The 14,914-nt window shown below is 44.8% G+C and overlaps 1 protein-coding gene and 1 long non-coding RNA gene across 3 annotated transcripts in view; one reads left to right on the top strand and one right to left on the bottom strand.

Annotated features, from left to right (window-relative positions):
- Positions 1-14,914, bottom strand: part of LOC139103281 (leucine-rich repeat and immunoglobulin-like domain containing-NOGO receptor-interacting protein 4) — a 192,335-nt gene that overhangs the window by 1,668 nt on the left and 175,753 nt on the right. The gene's annotated exons all lie outside the window — the stretch shown is intronic.
- Positions 1-14,914, top strand: part of LOC139103283 (uncharacterized) — a 46,212-nt gene continuing 31,298 nt past the window's right edge. The window contains exons 1-2 of one of the 2 annotated variants that reach the window (XR_011545851.1): positions 1-2,080; positions 2,246-2,284. This is a non-coding gene — a long non-coding RNA (uncharacterized lncRNA). Of the gene's footprint in view, positions 2,285-14,914 lie in introns of both variants that reach the window. The other variant, XR_011545852.1, reaches the window with a different exon arrangement.

Here is a 14,914-nt window from a genome sequence, read left to right on the forward strand (position 1 = left end):
AATAATAAAAGTAAGTTTTGATTAATTAAAAGATCTTTTTCGAAACCGCATACACAATAAATAAATAGTTACGTGCTCCTTTTTTTACATAAAAAATAATTTTCTGAATTTAATTCGTACGTTAGTTTTATATTTATTAAACATCTTTCAAAAATAAAATAATATTAATGCAAATAGATTCTCGTAATTCGTGTGTAATATTATAACATTTAATTAATGGAGTACTACGTGTTTATCTTGAGAAAGAGCCGCGAAATACAATATTAATTATTACATATTAATTAGGATGGCATTTCGAAAACGTTACCGAAGCATTATAATAATCATTCAGAACTATCAATATTTAATTTTTTAACAGCTGACATGTACTCTCGCGGTATAAAGTGAGCCAAAAAAAAAGAATCAGTCAGCATCGCAAAAAAGCGGCAAGAATTAAATCTCTACATTTTTTTAAATACAATATATTACACAGCGCGCAAGTTATTTGCTTATTTTACGGCTATACGTACATATCGTACATGTATAACACTTCAAGCAACCTCTCATTTCTTTAAATATAATTTAAATATACATTTAAACATTAATTACATTTATTTCCTTCAATTAATTAAGTAAACTACAAGTAAATATTCTAATTAAAACAAATATTACAACGTATCCACCACTTAAAAATTTGTGATACGTACAAATGAGTATTCGGTATAATTTGATGTCGATATAACAGTTAAAATGTTCGACAAAATATTCGGCATAGTAATTCTATGTAAAGGTAAAAACATAAATGAAGTCTCGCTCAATCTCATTGTTAATTTTCTCGCATTTTTTAGCTGCAGAACGAGCAATATAACTTGCAGACACGAGCAGCGCGAGCGGTGGGAAGCGCATGCGTGGCGCTGGGCCGTCTTCCCACTCGCTGCAGTTCCTACTACCAGTCCCCTGCCGGGTTCTGACTAAGTATCATCTCTGCGTTGGACGCTCCGTCTTTTGAGGTTAGTTTTATCCACATTTATACGTGCTACGTTACATTCGAGTCCCCGGGCTGTCACCTAGTCGCGGGTGAATAATTGCGTAGTTCGGTCAAGTTCAGAGTGGCCTGATCGACGATAAATGTAAATGCTGCCGACCTTAAAAGATTCGCGACGCGGCCGGCTGTACAATCAGTGTTACATTCGAGTCCCCGGGCCGTCATGTAGTCGCGAGTGAATAATTTTGTAGTTCGGTCAAGCTCTGAGTGGCCTGATCGACGATAGATGTAAACGCTACCGACCTTGGAATATTCGCGACGCGGTCGGCTGTACAATCAGTATTAGAAGGAGAGTGAATCGTCGATCAGGTCTTATCTACGGGAATCGCGACGTACACGAGTTTAAAGATCTGCGGAGCGAGCGAGCGATGACGAGGAATCGGGAGTATGGGCCATGTCTCGCGCGGTGCGGGGGGAAGTCGGGGCTCGCGCGCGCGGGGCAAGGGGATCACCAGACACAAGATGGCCGATCTTCAGACCGCCGTGCGGTAGTCGGGGCAAGGGGAGACGGAAAGTAGGTCAAACGGGACCTACGACAACTGCGTGCGTGATCTATAATCGTCTCGGTGGTGAACAGGACTCGCGCGCGCAATGCCCAGTCGTTTTCTCGCGCTGGCACGACGCCCAACGACACTGCCAATGACGCAGCTAGCGGATCTTAAATACGCGCGGAATATTTTACAAGCGGGTGGTGCGTACGGTGGTCAACGACGCAGTTGGAAGCAAATAGTAATACGCGCCGTGTATTTTACATGCAGAAAGTACGCATAAATAAATACATTTTTATATTGATGCAGTTAACTAACAAAACGAAAATTTTTTCTGTTTCAGGTGAAGATACAGAGGAAAGTTGAGTGCGTTTTCGTTGTCGATAAGTAAACGAACCGCAGTCGGTTCGTCGGGTTTTTTTTCGGGAGTGCCACAAAAGTTTCGCGCGAATTTAATTAATAATCCGGGAGTGTCGCGAGTGCCCTGTGTGCCGAAGGAGGATCTGGTCAATCTGAGAGGAGGAGGAGGCCTCGGAAAGGCATCCGGCACCGGCGGAGCAACCTCATGGTAAATATCAGTTTTTTTTCTTTTCCTTTAACAACTACTAGCTTTGTAATTTTCTTTTTATTTATTTCATTGAAAAAAAAAATTAAAATTGCGTGTAATTTTTTTTAAGCAACGGAAATTATTTTCAGCCTATCTATAATTTGGTTTTTTTATTTTATGTTTCAGGATTACCGTATGCAGATCTCCGCCGTTGCGCTTCAAATGGTGAGTCGTATCTTTTTTTACATTGCTAAGGTTATGAGGAAAAGTATTTTCTACGAAAAAAAAAAGCAAATAAAGTTAACGAAGTAATAAAAATTTAGACTAACATGTACTCACGCGGAATCAAATAAGCTAAGCGAAAAAGTAAATTTACGTCGCGGAAAAGCGGTAACAATTAGGTCCCCACGTCTCTTTTTTAAAATAGAAGAAGAATTTCGTTTGCTCGCGGGAATCACTGTTGGAGAATACAGTGGACAAACTTTCCGAGTCTATGCCCTAACGTAGAACGCTGTCGACAGTTGCCTCGGAGAATCGATACTGTCTGGTGCACACCGCACCCAATTTATGCCGGTTTTACGACAAGAGCGTTGAATTATTTTCCGCGGAGCTCACCGCGCCGTGGTCGACGAGCAGCAACGCGCTCGTTCATTCTACCTTGCTCCCTCCCCCTCTTATCTCTCTCTCTCTCTCTCTTTCTCTCTGCGCTCGTAACGTGAAGGTGAAGTTATTTCCGTTTTCGTTGGCCGCGATCGCGCACGTAGGTGCGAAATTAAGCCTGCCGCGCGCAGCTGAAACGCCCGACCGGTTAAATTATATCCGGAAATACGAGCGCCCGCGGCTGTTCCGCGGATAATAAGCTCCCCGGGACGTAAAAACTTCTATTCGAGATGGAAACGCCCGAGCACGCCGCCGTACGCCGACGAGTCCGAGCGCGCCGTGGCCTAAAGTACGCCGTAAAACCTAAACGGGATGGCTGATCCCTGAAATGGGCGAAGACGCCCGGTGTCGTAACGGGACGGGAGAGGAGACGGTTCTCCACGGTGGATCGGCGAAAAAAAAAAAAAAATTCGATATCGACCCAGACTGGTCTCGATATAGGTATTATGTCAAACGAGTGAAACCCGGGAACTATCGCGCGTTCCGCATTTTTCCGAAATTCGTTTCCGCTGATGTTTCCCTTCCTCTCTTCGTTAAGGCGCCCCGCTGCAATCGGCAATCGACCCTATATCGTAACGTCGTTAAACACAATCTTTACGTGCTCGACATAGTTCCAATCTTCGCGCGGAACAAAGCGAATTTTTATCGTATCGGGAGTGTACAGGCCCAAGGATCGCCGGCGATCTGATGGATCGCGCTTGGCTTCGTTTAACGGGGAATGCATGCGCGATCACGAGCGCCGGCAATTCGTCGGATTGATAAGAGTATTTTCCTCGCGATAACACCCCGGGTCAACAGAAGTCTAAAAATCCGGACCGGAATCGATCGCCCCGGCCGTGACGGTCGCACGAAAATGCCCGGAATATTAACGGCGTTTCGGGAGGAAAAAACGAGCTCGCGTGATTTACGCGTACGGAGGGATTTATTTCGAAAAGCTCGCTTCGCCTCGCCTCGTCGAACCAGTGCCACGCTGATGCACTCCGTATGTCCGCATTAAGCCACGTATATACTGTTCCGGAATCGCCGATACGTATGTCAGCATGACAGATGTCGCGGGAACTAAATCTAGAAGATATATCTTTTTCCTCGAGATAACTTTCGCGCGACGTGAACGGGTTCGAGTACAAAAATCCCGAAGAACGAATGCGGAGGGACACGTAATTATTTGCTGTAATTTCTTTCTTCGCGCCGGGGCAAGAAGTTCGCGAGAGACGTTAATTGAGATACGGCAGCGTCGAAGACTGAACGGATGAGCGTAGCTGGATTTCGAGCCGCGGTATCTGCTCCTGCACACGCGGGAACGAATCTGGAGCGTGCGGAGTCTGTCTCTTTTCGCGTACTCCGTACATATAACGGTCCCGACTTTACAACGTTTCAGCGCGCGGACTGCTAATCCGCGCGACGAAATACGCGAACCGAGCCAGGAGGGTAAAACGCGGCCGGGGTATTCGCCGCGTATCTTTGCCACGCGTGTCGGTGCGCTTATTAAAGCTAAAAACGGTCGCGTCATTAGGAAAGGATTATGCGATTCCCGCGAATGCGAAACTCGCGTCCTCCACGCGCGCCTGACCCCGTTACTCATTTCTCATTTCAGTCGTATTACGCAGCATTACGAGATTCGGCCGTTATTAATGAGTTTTAGGCCGCTAATAGACTTTTCCTCTCTCACTTTCGGGACCGTCGTTTATCTTCTTTATTATTTTAATACTGTCAATGATTTCCTGGAAGGAGCTAAATACGTTCTTACCCTCTCCGCGTAAATCGGTTCGCTCCGAACTGGCAGAGCGTCTATCAATCATTTTTCCAAGTTCGCTCTACTTGTAAGATTTATTATCTCCAGAAGCTCGTGAATCCAAATTTCTCAAGAGAAAAATACCTAGCGCCTTTCATTTTCTAAACTGACAGTTCCCAATATAGTTCTGATAATTTACAAAATAATTAATCGCCTCTCTCATTTCATATATACGTCGTCCAATTTAATTTCGCCTGAATTTTTAAATCTCAACGTGCCGGTCTTTCGAATTTTAGTTTACTTACTTCATCATTTTACTCCCGCGGAAATCGAGACGCGGACTATTCCCACGGTTTTTTCCTCGATCGAAATAATGTGCCCGAACTTACTTATCTATCTCCTCATCGTCTTGAACTTCCGTTACTTCTATCCCCCTTCCGTTTCGTTTCCCCCTTAAACTTCCAACAAAACTTATCGCCGAAGTAACGCTATCAATGCATAGTATCGTGTGAATCGCCGGGTCTGAAGGACCACTCGCGTCTCGATATTATTTATGCAGTTCGGCCGCCGCTGGCAGCTGGAGAGCGACGCGACTCATCGGTGTGCACCAGGCGCAAATTACGTATGCGACAACATGCGGTTGAAATCGGAACGCCGGTGTCCGATTCAGACGTCATCGTCTGCCGCGGAGACAACCGGAGAAATTAATAGAGCAACGTGTAATAACCGCCGAGAATAATCATGCCAGTCGGCCGCGCGCCCGTCTCGTGCCGTCGCATATCCATTTAGGGTAAAAAGCGTAGTTCGCACATGACGTTCCTCCGGCGTGCAACTGCGATCTCGGTATTGCCGAGACGTATTTCTCGAGCGCGGTCTCCCTCTGGACAATTTGTTTGTCAAAAGGTAGCATTAAAAAAAAAAGAATAATAAAAAATAAAAATCTCCTTTCTGATTTTACATTCACTAAATAAAAGAAAACAACTTCGAAGTACAAAGCGCGCGTCCTCAAAGACTTCCCGTGGAAATCCGAAATATTCCGTTAAGAATCTTTTTCCCTTTCTTTTTTTTTGTTATTTTTCTTCTTTTTTTTTTTAAGTTCGAATTTCTTAGCACTTCCGCTTTACATTTCATGAGTTAGGCATTTGAATTTCTACGGAAATTCCGTCAGTTCAGTCCAATGGATTGAACAACTATATTCCGTAGTTAAGCATCTTATCCTATCTACATTTCTAAACACGAGGCGGAATTCCGTAAGAGCTATCGTCGGCGCCAAGAGGCGCAAAGGGGTAACGAGATGTATATCGTCGTCGATAACGAGTTTAGCGTACCACGCGACGCAGAGGACTCCCCTTTCATTCCCCGGCAAATAATTCACGTGTTCCATAAGACGAAAAGAAAAATAAAAAAAATTAAAAAAAAGTAAAATTAATAAATAAAATATGTTTTTTTTTATTTCTCTCTTCGGCCAAGAGAATCCCGCGTCTGACCGAAGAATTTTGTAGTAAAGAGTGCCAGGGGTCGTTTTTGCCCGGCGTCACTCGAGAGCTTTAATCAACGCGCCGCGAAGGCACGAAGCCATGCCGCAGCACGCGCGCCCATAACGCGCTTATAAACGTAGTTAATTATCATCATAGCGTAATCAGCTCGGCTCCGGCTCGGCAAAACCATCAATTACCGCGCGTGCAAAACTACTCTCTGCCGATCGTTAAGCCGGTTCCTTCACCGTCCCCGGTCCACTCTCCCTCATTTATCGGAGGATCGAAATATCGCTCGGAGATTTCACTCTGGCGTGCCATTTTACGAAAATCGAGATTTACATTTATTTCTCCGCTTTGTACACATAACGCTCTGGCGCGCGCGCGCACACCGGGCAGATTTACATTTATTTATACGAATGTTTACGGCGGAATTTCAACCTATTTTCCATCTCGCTTTGTCGTTATCTTTTTTCACTCCTTTTTTTTTCTTTCAATGGTTTTTTTTTTTTTTTTTGTTGCTCGCTCTGTTCGCCACTGCAGAAACGCGAATTATACGGGCTCTCGAAACGCCTGATCGATATTGTTGCGTATCACGCGACAATTCTTTTTTCTATCACGGCGAAGCGACTGCTGTCGCATGCGTAAAATGCAGTCGCCAACATATTCATGTGACGTGAAACTGTTTATTTTCGTTTTTATTTTATTTTTTTTTTTTTTCCAAAGATACGTCCGCGCCTGAGCCTTTTGAGTACGAATATTCCCTCGTTACTTATGACTTTATCCCCGTCAGTGTCGAAAGTGTCACCGTGTGCATATGCATCATGTAACATCGACTCTTTTTTTTATTTTATTTTTTTTCCCCATATTTCGACGCTGTTCGCACTTATTAGCCAGATGTATTGAAAGAGAAAAAGAAATAAAAAGTTTAAAGTTGCATATTGCGCCGGTGAACAGTTCGTCAAATCGTCTATTCGTATTCCACATTTGCGTACAAATTACAAAACGTGATGTAAAACGGGGGTGTAAAAAAAAAAAACGATATCTTGATAGAAGAGCGATAAAAATACGTATAGTCTTGGGCCAGTACGGAACATAAATATCGGCTATTTTCCGATCGTGCGACTGTCGTTCCGATAGGACGGTTAAATATGCGAATTGAATTGGAACCGCTGGGTCGAAAAGGGTTAATCGTTCCCGGATAACCGGCGTGGGAGAATACGCCAGACATCTCGACTTATCGCTCGCACTAATCATAACGCGGTGGTCGCACGCGGGGGAGGAGGGGGAGGAGAGAGGGTGACGCAAGGGGGCGAGCGCGGGGTGAAACGGGGTGGAATATAACGTCACGCCCAGCCCTCGTTTCGGGGTGAATACGTCGGGTTTAACTCGATGTAATTAGCGATTACAGATTACCCTTTCGTCCATTAGCATGGGCCGCGATATGCGCACGGCGAACTCGGCCGCTCTGTTCATGTAAATGCGTCGCATACATACAGATTAGGCGTTTCACCGGAAACCAGAGCCGGTGGCCGGGGCCTACCGTGTGTTGCACGCTCGCGCTGCTCGCTAGCTCCAATTTCCGAAAGTCACACTTTCGTACACACGCGCCGGTTTCGCTCGTTTCCGCGGTTCTGTCAGCCGCGTCTTCCTTCCCGCGCGCTACGTCGGTGTCCCGAAAAATCGCAACGAAAGCGCGGCCATGCGTACTACGAATCCGAAATATGCAGCCCCCATTTTGGAGCATAATTAACGTTGACCGAGTTTATCGGCTATCCAGAGGTAATACCGAATATTTGCCGCTTCGTATTTGCATTTCGGTGTACTCTTTATGACTGTGACAAACTGAATTTATATTCAAGGACCGATGACCGGAGTTTATATTACGTTTCATTTGCTCACGTATGCCGCTGATTAAACAACGCCATGTAAAGCCGTAATAATGTTTATCGGCGATCCTTTTATACCAGCGTTCCGGTGAATAAGAAAGAAAAATGTGCCCTTCCCGCCAAGTTATTTAGCGCAGGGAATTTCGGTAACATTTCGAACTGTAATTACTTGGATAATAAATGGCTCGTGGAAAACGAGAGGGTTTCGTCCAGGGATTTGCGCGCAGTGACAAAAATTAAATAAATCCTAATCTTATTAGGTGAAAGCGGTTAATTTTCTTGTGCCGTTTAATTGATGTCGCCAGCTGCAGGTTTAACGAGCGTATGTTACTAACCGCTTTGCGGCCGAGCCCTTTTAATCACACGTGCGTCCGAAATGCATTCGATGGATGACCATTAAATGGACGACTTCCATATCTCGAAATTACTCGGTAAACGAACTTTGCGTCCGCATGAAAAATATATTTGATTTTTCACCGCGGTCCTCGATAGAGTCAATTCAGCGTATAACGTTAATTGCGTGTCTACACGTTAAATAGGATATATTCTCACGTGACACAACATGTGTCACGAAATTGTGTCATCTTCACCGAGATAAAACGAGACGGGCGACGGAATACGAAAATGTTTTTGTCCGCACCGATTTTTTGATATTCCCAGATATACGAGAAAGTTGCTCCTGACAACCGCGCATCTTCAATTAATCTCCAAAATCCATCACTGCTAGATCCACGTCGTACTTCAGCCCCGCTATTGTCTAGAAAAACACATCCTCATTTTTCCACGGTTTTTATTATCTCCCGGGCGACGCGCGGGTTATCGTTTTTAGATTTAATCGTTACGGAAACCCACAATTCGGCCTCGACGCTATCGAGGTACTAGCAAAAAAATGCGACATCCGAACAAAAATCCAATATCCTTTTTCATTACGTTAGCGGATCAGTCATTGTACTATGATTGGTACCGTCACGCCATTCCGCGCCGCACACGCTGGCGCACGTACGTTGCCCTTTTTTTTTTTTTTTTCTTTTTTTTCTCTCGTCCTCCCCAACTCGGCCGGTTAAGGGTTAATAATCTCGCTCTGCCCTCTCAACGCCCGATGCCGCCCCGGGGTGACGACGTTCATCCGGCGCTTGGACGCGCGTGGTATTTGCAGCGCGCGAATTTCGCGTTTACAAAACGGGCCGAGCGTGCAAAACGCGCAAGTGTGCGCGGAAATGGAATTCGCTTTTTACGCGTAACGCCAAGAACACAGGAAAGCTTGGCCGGTGGCGTAACTGGGTGAACGCGTACCTAGAGGGCAAGTTTTGGAGTTTCAGTGCGCACACCCCCGTTTACCTTCTTACTTTTGCACGGATTAATCTTACACGAGCTTTTCCTTATAACGGCCGTTTATTTGCTATTTATTTCCACTACGCGCTACGCAGGGAGACGCTTCGACGATGCGTTAAATAACGGGATAGGAAATCGAACTCGACAATGTGATACTTTTCAACCACCAACGTGGAAGTCTGTGAATTTTAGATCGTATACCGTGTCTCTTTAAACTTATACGTTTCTCGAGAGTCGAATATGTGTACCATAGCGCAGCTTAGTTCGAATACGCTAGCGTGGAAGAATTTTGACAAATTTCTCGACGTCCATCCGTCTTACATCGCTGGACCTGACCTCTCTTAAGTTTTTGATGTGGTGGGCGGCGGGCGCTTTTCCTATTCTTTACTCGCGATTTACGTGGTCCAGTCGGCTCGAAGGAGAAGTTTTCACCGTGCAAAATTCCGCCCGTGACTCTCCAAGAATTTATCGAGTAGAATAGAATAACAATTTATGATAGCCGAGCGGCTAACGGTCTTTCGAGAGTTTTACGGAAATTTTACATTTTGCACAACATTTTTGATATTACCGGACACGGGTGATATCCAAGGGAATAGAAGATATTTTACTCGCAAACGCGTTGGCGGGTATCCCTCTCCAGAGGCATTATGGCTACTAATTAGCAGCAGATTAAACCGTTAATGCCGCGATGTGTAATTTACATTTAATCTCATTAATTTGTACGCAAATAATTATATCGGCGGAGCTATTTCGCGCAAAGAGCTCAAAGTCTTGAAGGGACTCGTAATAGATTCTATACTTTTGCGATCCCGTTATTATTATTATTAGTATATTTCTCTTTATTCCCGGTGACAATGTTGAAGCTCTCGGGGATATAATAAACGTCTTACTGCGCCCTAAAATTCGTCGTGGAAAAGCACGATAATATCGCGGAAGAAAGCGCGCGGCTGCAATTGTACGGAGGAACGCTACCGCGGCGACGCGAACTCGAACTCGTCATCATCGTCGTCGTCGTCGTCGTCGTCATCTCGAGTGCACGGCGCATTTGCATTTCTATCTTTTTCCTCGAGCGAGTCTCCATTTTCTGCGCCAGCTAAATTCAAAGAGCCATTACTTTCGTCGCGCCACCGACGGAAGGAGCGCGTTCGACCGTACGCCGGAACCCGTCTTTCAAACGAACGATTCGTAGCCACGATATCAATCCGATCGATAGAATCCTACTTGGGAATGCGAACGTTGATCGGGACCTCTAAGAAGTCCATCGACACCCTTTCCATCTTAGCTAATTCGTAAGCTATTCGTCAAAAGGCAGCGAAAAAAGGGAGCGAGAGAAAATCCGAATAATCATTATTAAAGCATTTATTTTTAATGAAGCCATTCTTAATTTTCTCGTATTTACGTTTCTTCGTGATTTTATTTTCAAATTTGAACGGCGATAATAAATTGCACGACTGAGAATTGCATGCTCGCTTTACTCCCGTTAATCCCCCTCCGAAGAGGAAAAATTACCTTTGCTTTTTTTTTTTTCTTTCCATAATTAATTTTACGGATAAAATTTAACAGTCGGTAGCTTATGCAAAACACGGGATGTGGCGCGATCGGCCTTTAGACGTCTCTATCGGCTTCACCACGTTTCTCTAACGAGCGGGCGATGGATGCGCGGTAACTTTGCCTGTTTCTTTTATCCTTTTTTTGTAATTAAATCTCGGAACAAGCCGAAAGCAAAGCGCTTCGAATGGGAATTCAACGCGCGAAACGAGTTCGCGCGGCCGTTTTTCGTTACGAAACGGCCGGGCTTAAACAAATAAAAGACTCACGCGGGGCGATCTTTACCCACGCGCCTTCACCACCCTCTTGGTTTGTTCCTGTCTTCTTTCGCTCTCTCTTTCCCTTTTTTTTATGGAATCCTGGGGAGCAATCCACCGTCGAGGTTGAAACCGCTGAACTTTCGAGCACTTTGATACGCGACCGGAGTGCGCTGACCGCGTTAACGACGCCCTTTGACCCTTCGTGCCGCCCCGTCGCGTCGGACCGCGGTGAACACTACCCCTCGGGGCATCTGTGACGTTTATGCCAAAAATTCGAGCGGCAGCATTACGTTGCGTATTACCCCTGTCCTGTCGCGGCAAGCTATTGTAACTTTTGATGCAGATATCCGACCGGCCGTTTTTTTTTTAACTTTTTTTCATTTTTTCTTTTTTTTTTTTTTTTACCAGAGGACACAAACGACCTTTGACGCAGAAGTTCGTGACACGAAATCGTTAATCGAATCCAGTTATTTTAAATATAATCATTTCGGACCTACCGCGAAAATAAAAATCCGCAAAAAGCTTCGCGATTTTGCTTCGGGATTTTCTAAAACGAGACGGAATACTCGATCCTGAGTGGTTTGCACAAGAGGTATTATCTTTCCATTTCCAGAGCGACGTTTATAATTCTTCTTATTACTTCTAATCTTAATTTTACTCAATGCTGTAATACCTTTATGTAAAGTGTCTCGCGAGGGGCTTAGGTGGCCGCAACGCGAAAAATAACAGTTCCATCCGCACTCGCTGGCGTCCGCCCTGGCGATTTTAATTCGCACGTAAATATGCATATACTTGGCGGTGGCTCTAAATGGCCCGCGCGCATCTACGGGTCGTCTAAAAAATTACCGTCCTCTGTAAATTTAATTAAATCGCGTACATGTCCGAAAGGCGACACTTAATTGAAGCCCGTGCACCTGCGCGCGTCTCAATTAAGTCCCGCAATTACGCTCGCGTATTTTTTTTTCAGCTTGTCTCGTAACTTGCCGGTCGATACTCGCACGGTCCTCGAAAAATTCCTTCGCGCTACAGCTGCTATTTGATCACCGAAATAAATGACACTCGTTCATGTGCCGAATATGTTAATTTCGATAGCGCCAAGAAGAGATTCATAAAGCGGAAAAACGGGCAAATGCGGCAATGGAAAAAAATTTACCGTGACACCAAAGTCGTAAAGAATTTATATTTAATCGCCATTTATTTCGCAAGATATATAAACGTTAAATAATAATTAGGAACATTTAATAACGCGGATAGGTGAACGAAAAATTAATCTTTAGAAAAAAATGGTTTTCTTCGTTCTATTGACTATGTGTTACAAAACGCGAAAGCTTTGCGCGAGTTTATTCACTCTTGCTTTTCCTACGATGAAGAAAACTATTTTACATTTAATAATATTCAGGAATGAACTACAGCTCGTATATATACTATATACATATCTTACTTAACGTAAACTAAGCCGAGTGCCAGCCGCGTTCTCCAATTACCCGCATTCCATCGCTATTCGAGAAAACAGCGAATATAATATTCGATCTTTTTCGTCTCATAAAGCGGCTCTCGATCCCGGGCAGAATCAATAATTCGCTGGCTTTCGATTAGTCGGGCCGGTTTGAGCGAGGTTCCCCCATGCACCTCTCAATAAGCACTAAATGTTCAAAGCAAGAACTGATTTTACAATTCTTGATAATCATAATCAAAATCTTTCAACGTTTTAAGCTGCAAAAAAATTGTACAAATTGTTTCCGGTTTATTTCGCGGAATTTATCGATCGTCGTATTCTTCCTACTCCCGCGTTATCGTCGCGCTTAGCTTTTACCGATTCTGTCGGCTCTACGTTCTCCAGTCCACCCGGCAATCGTCGCGTTCAATCATCTGTCAGCAAAAGCATATATATCAGTGGTATGCACCGAGCGTTACTCACTGCACAATAATATAGTCGCGCTACGCCGACAGGTCGAACTCTGCCTGCCAGTCGATTGGATAATGATATCCTTGTCCCTGTTCCGGGAATCGGTCCCGCTGGACAATCGTTTGCCGAACGAACCGTCCTACTCGAATTTCAGCGATCGCACGAAAATGGCTAATTTTTCCGCGCCGCCCGATTTACCCCCCTCTCTCCCGATCGTTACGAATTAATTCCCACGTGTTTCGGACACGTCCGCCACACCGCGAATTACGCTTATCAGTTTGCAGATGAGCACTGAAATGTACACTCGATATTAGCGTATCTGATTAATCTCTCGATGTTTTCCGGCGACATAATTTCTCGTTTACTCTCTCAACGAAGGGTTACAAAACAATTTTTTTTTTTTAGTTTAGTTTATTTTAAGTTTAAAGTAGTGAGATAATATTCTAACAATAGCACGCATGGTCGTGACTTTTGCCAAGCTGGTGTCGCTACTACATAAAAAAAAAGAAAGTAAAAAAAAAAAAAAAAAAGAAGATATCGCTCTCGTTATTCGCTAACACCCTCGAATTTTTCCACGGTCGGCGACGTTGTGGCTTCGGGCGGAAAATTTTTATCCATCAAGCACGCTCTTCTCCGTCTATAGAGAACTCCTCTCTTCCATCAAATCCATCAGATACTTTTTCGGGAAAAATCGACCGCAAATTCGTCAAAGAATGTCGCATTAAATTTTCGTTCGGGTAGTAATGGAGCGCTCCGTATATTCGTTTCCCATTTTTCTCCCCGGTGGAGTATTAATCGCCCGCGATGGCAATAGGCCGAAAGAGGGCAACGGCAGCCAAATCCATTCGTTTCACTGTTCGTAATTTCAATTGGACTAACGGCCACGACGGCGAACAAACCCGTTCGATTGCTTTCGAAAATTCCGGCCGATCAGCTCGCCGCATCAGGCTTTGCCTATCGAATAGGTACGCACGCACGTAGTGTTGTCATCGATTCCCGCCGATACATCGATGATCATCGATTCTAACGACACGGCCGCACGTACGTACTTCGGGTCCGTTTTCAGATTCGCGATGCGGAAATAAGCCCCACTGTCGAGTGACTTTTGTTCAATTTTCACATTTCACCGTGCCAAAACCGCGTGCGTGAAACGAGCTGTCCCGCAATTTTGCGAAGTTTTTCGCACGTTGCACGAATCCTCCCGCATTTACGACGCGAACAGCGTCGTTCATTCGCGAAGCGAAGCGAGCTGGATCGAGGATGTTAATGCGGGCACTAATTGGAACGCTCGCAAACGGCAAGAGAAGAAGGGGGAGAAAAAAATGCAGAGATACGCGAACAGCAAAAATTCAAAATTACCGAAATGGTCGAGAATCGATAAATCCGTTCGGTGCGTGTTCGTTATTCAACGCGTACCGTTCATTTCGAGAAATTGCTGCCACGCGACGGTCAGAAAAGAATATTTCATTATTCCGGTCGCGAATAAGTAGTCGCAAAAATACAAACCGACCCAACGAAGAAAACGTTCGTAAGTTTTCGGAACTGTGCCGCTGAAATAACAACTCTAATGAGAATAACGAGTAAGACTATTAATATTCAATAATTTTGTATCCGTTCTGCGGCTCGGACGGAAATAACGATACACTTATTTTTGTTCGCCGTGTAATACGAACGACGAATAAGAATTTTGACAAGGTCCCGCCAAACGATTCCCGGTCGACAGAAAAATATTCAAAAAGGGGTAATACACGCTTCTCGAATTCAAAAAGGCGATAACGCGCTTCATAGCACAGGATCAAAGTAGTGGGAGAAAAAAAAAAACCCGAAAATATCGCGCGCTAAGAAAAACGAAAACGCGAAGTGGCGCAAACGAAGGTAATTGAAAAAAATAACAAACAGCGTCGTTGCGGACGCGTGGCGGAGGACTGGACTGGATTTCGCTATTTTTCCGGACGCGGCGGTACGAAAAGGGGTGGATTTTTTTACAGCCCGACGCCTCGTTTTACGTTGGGCGCGGCAATATAAGTCTCGTCGCGCGTGATTCCCGGTTCGA

This window comes from Cardiocondyla obscurior, linkage group LG06 (genome assembly GCF_019399895.1).
Source record: "Cardiocondyla obscurior isolate alpha-2009 linkage group LG06, Cobs3.1, whole genome shotgun sequence".
Classification (NCBI taxonomy): Eukaryota; Metazoa; Arthropoda; class Insecta; order Hymenoptera; family Formicidae; genus Cardiocondyla; species Cardiocondyla obscurior.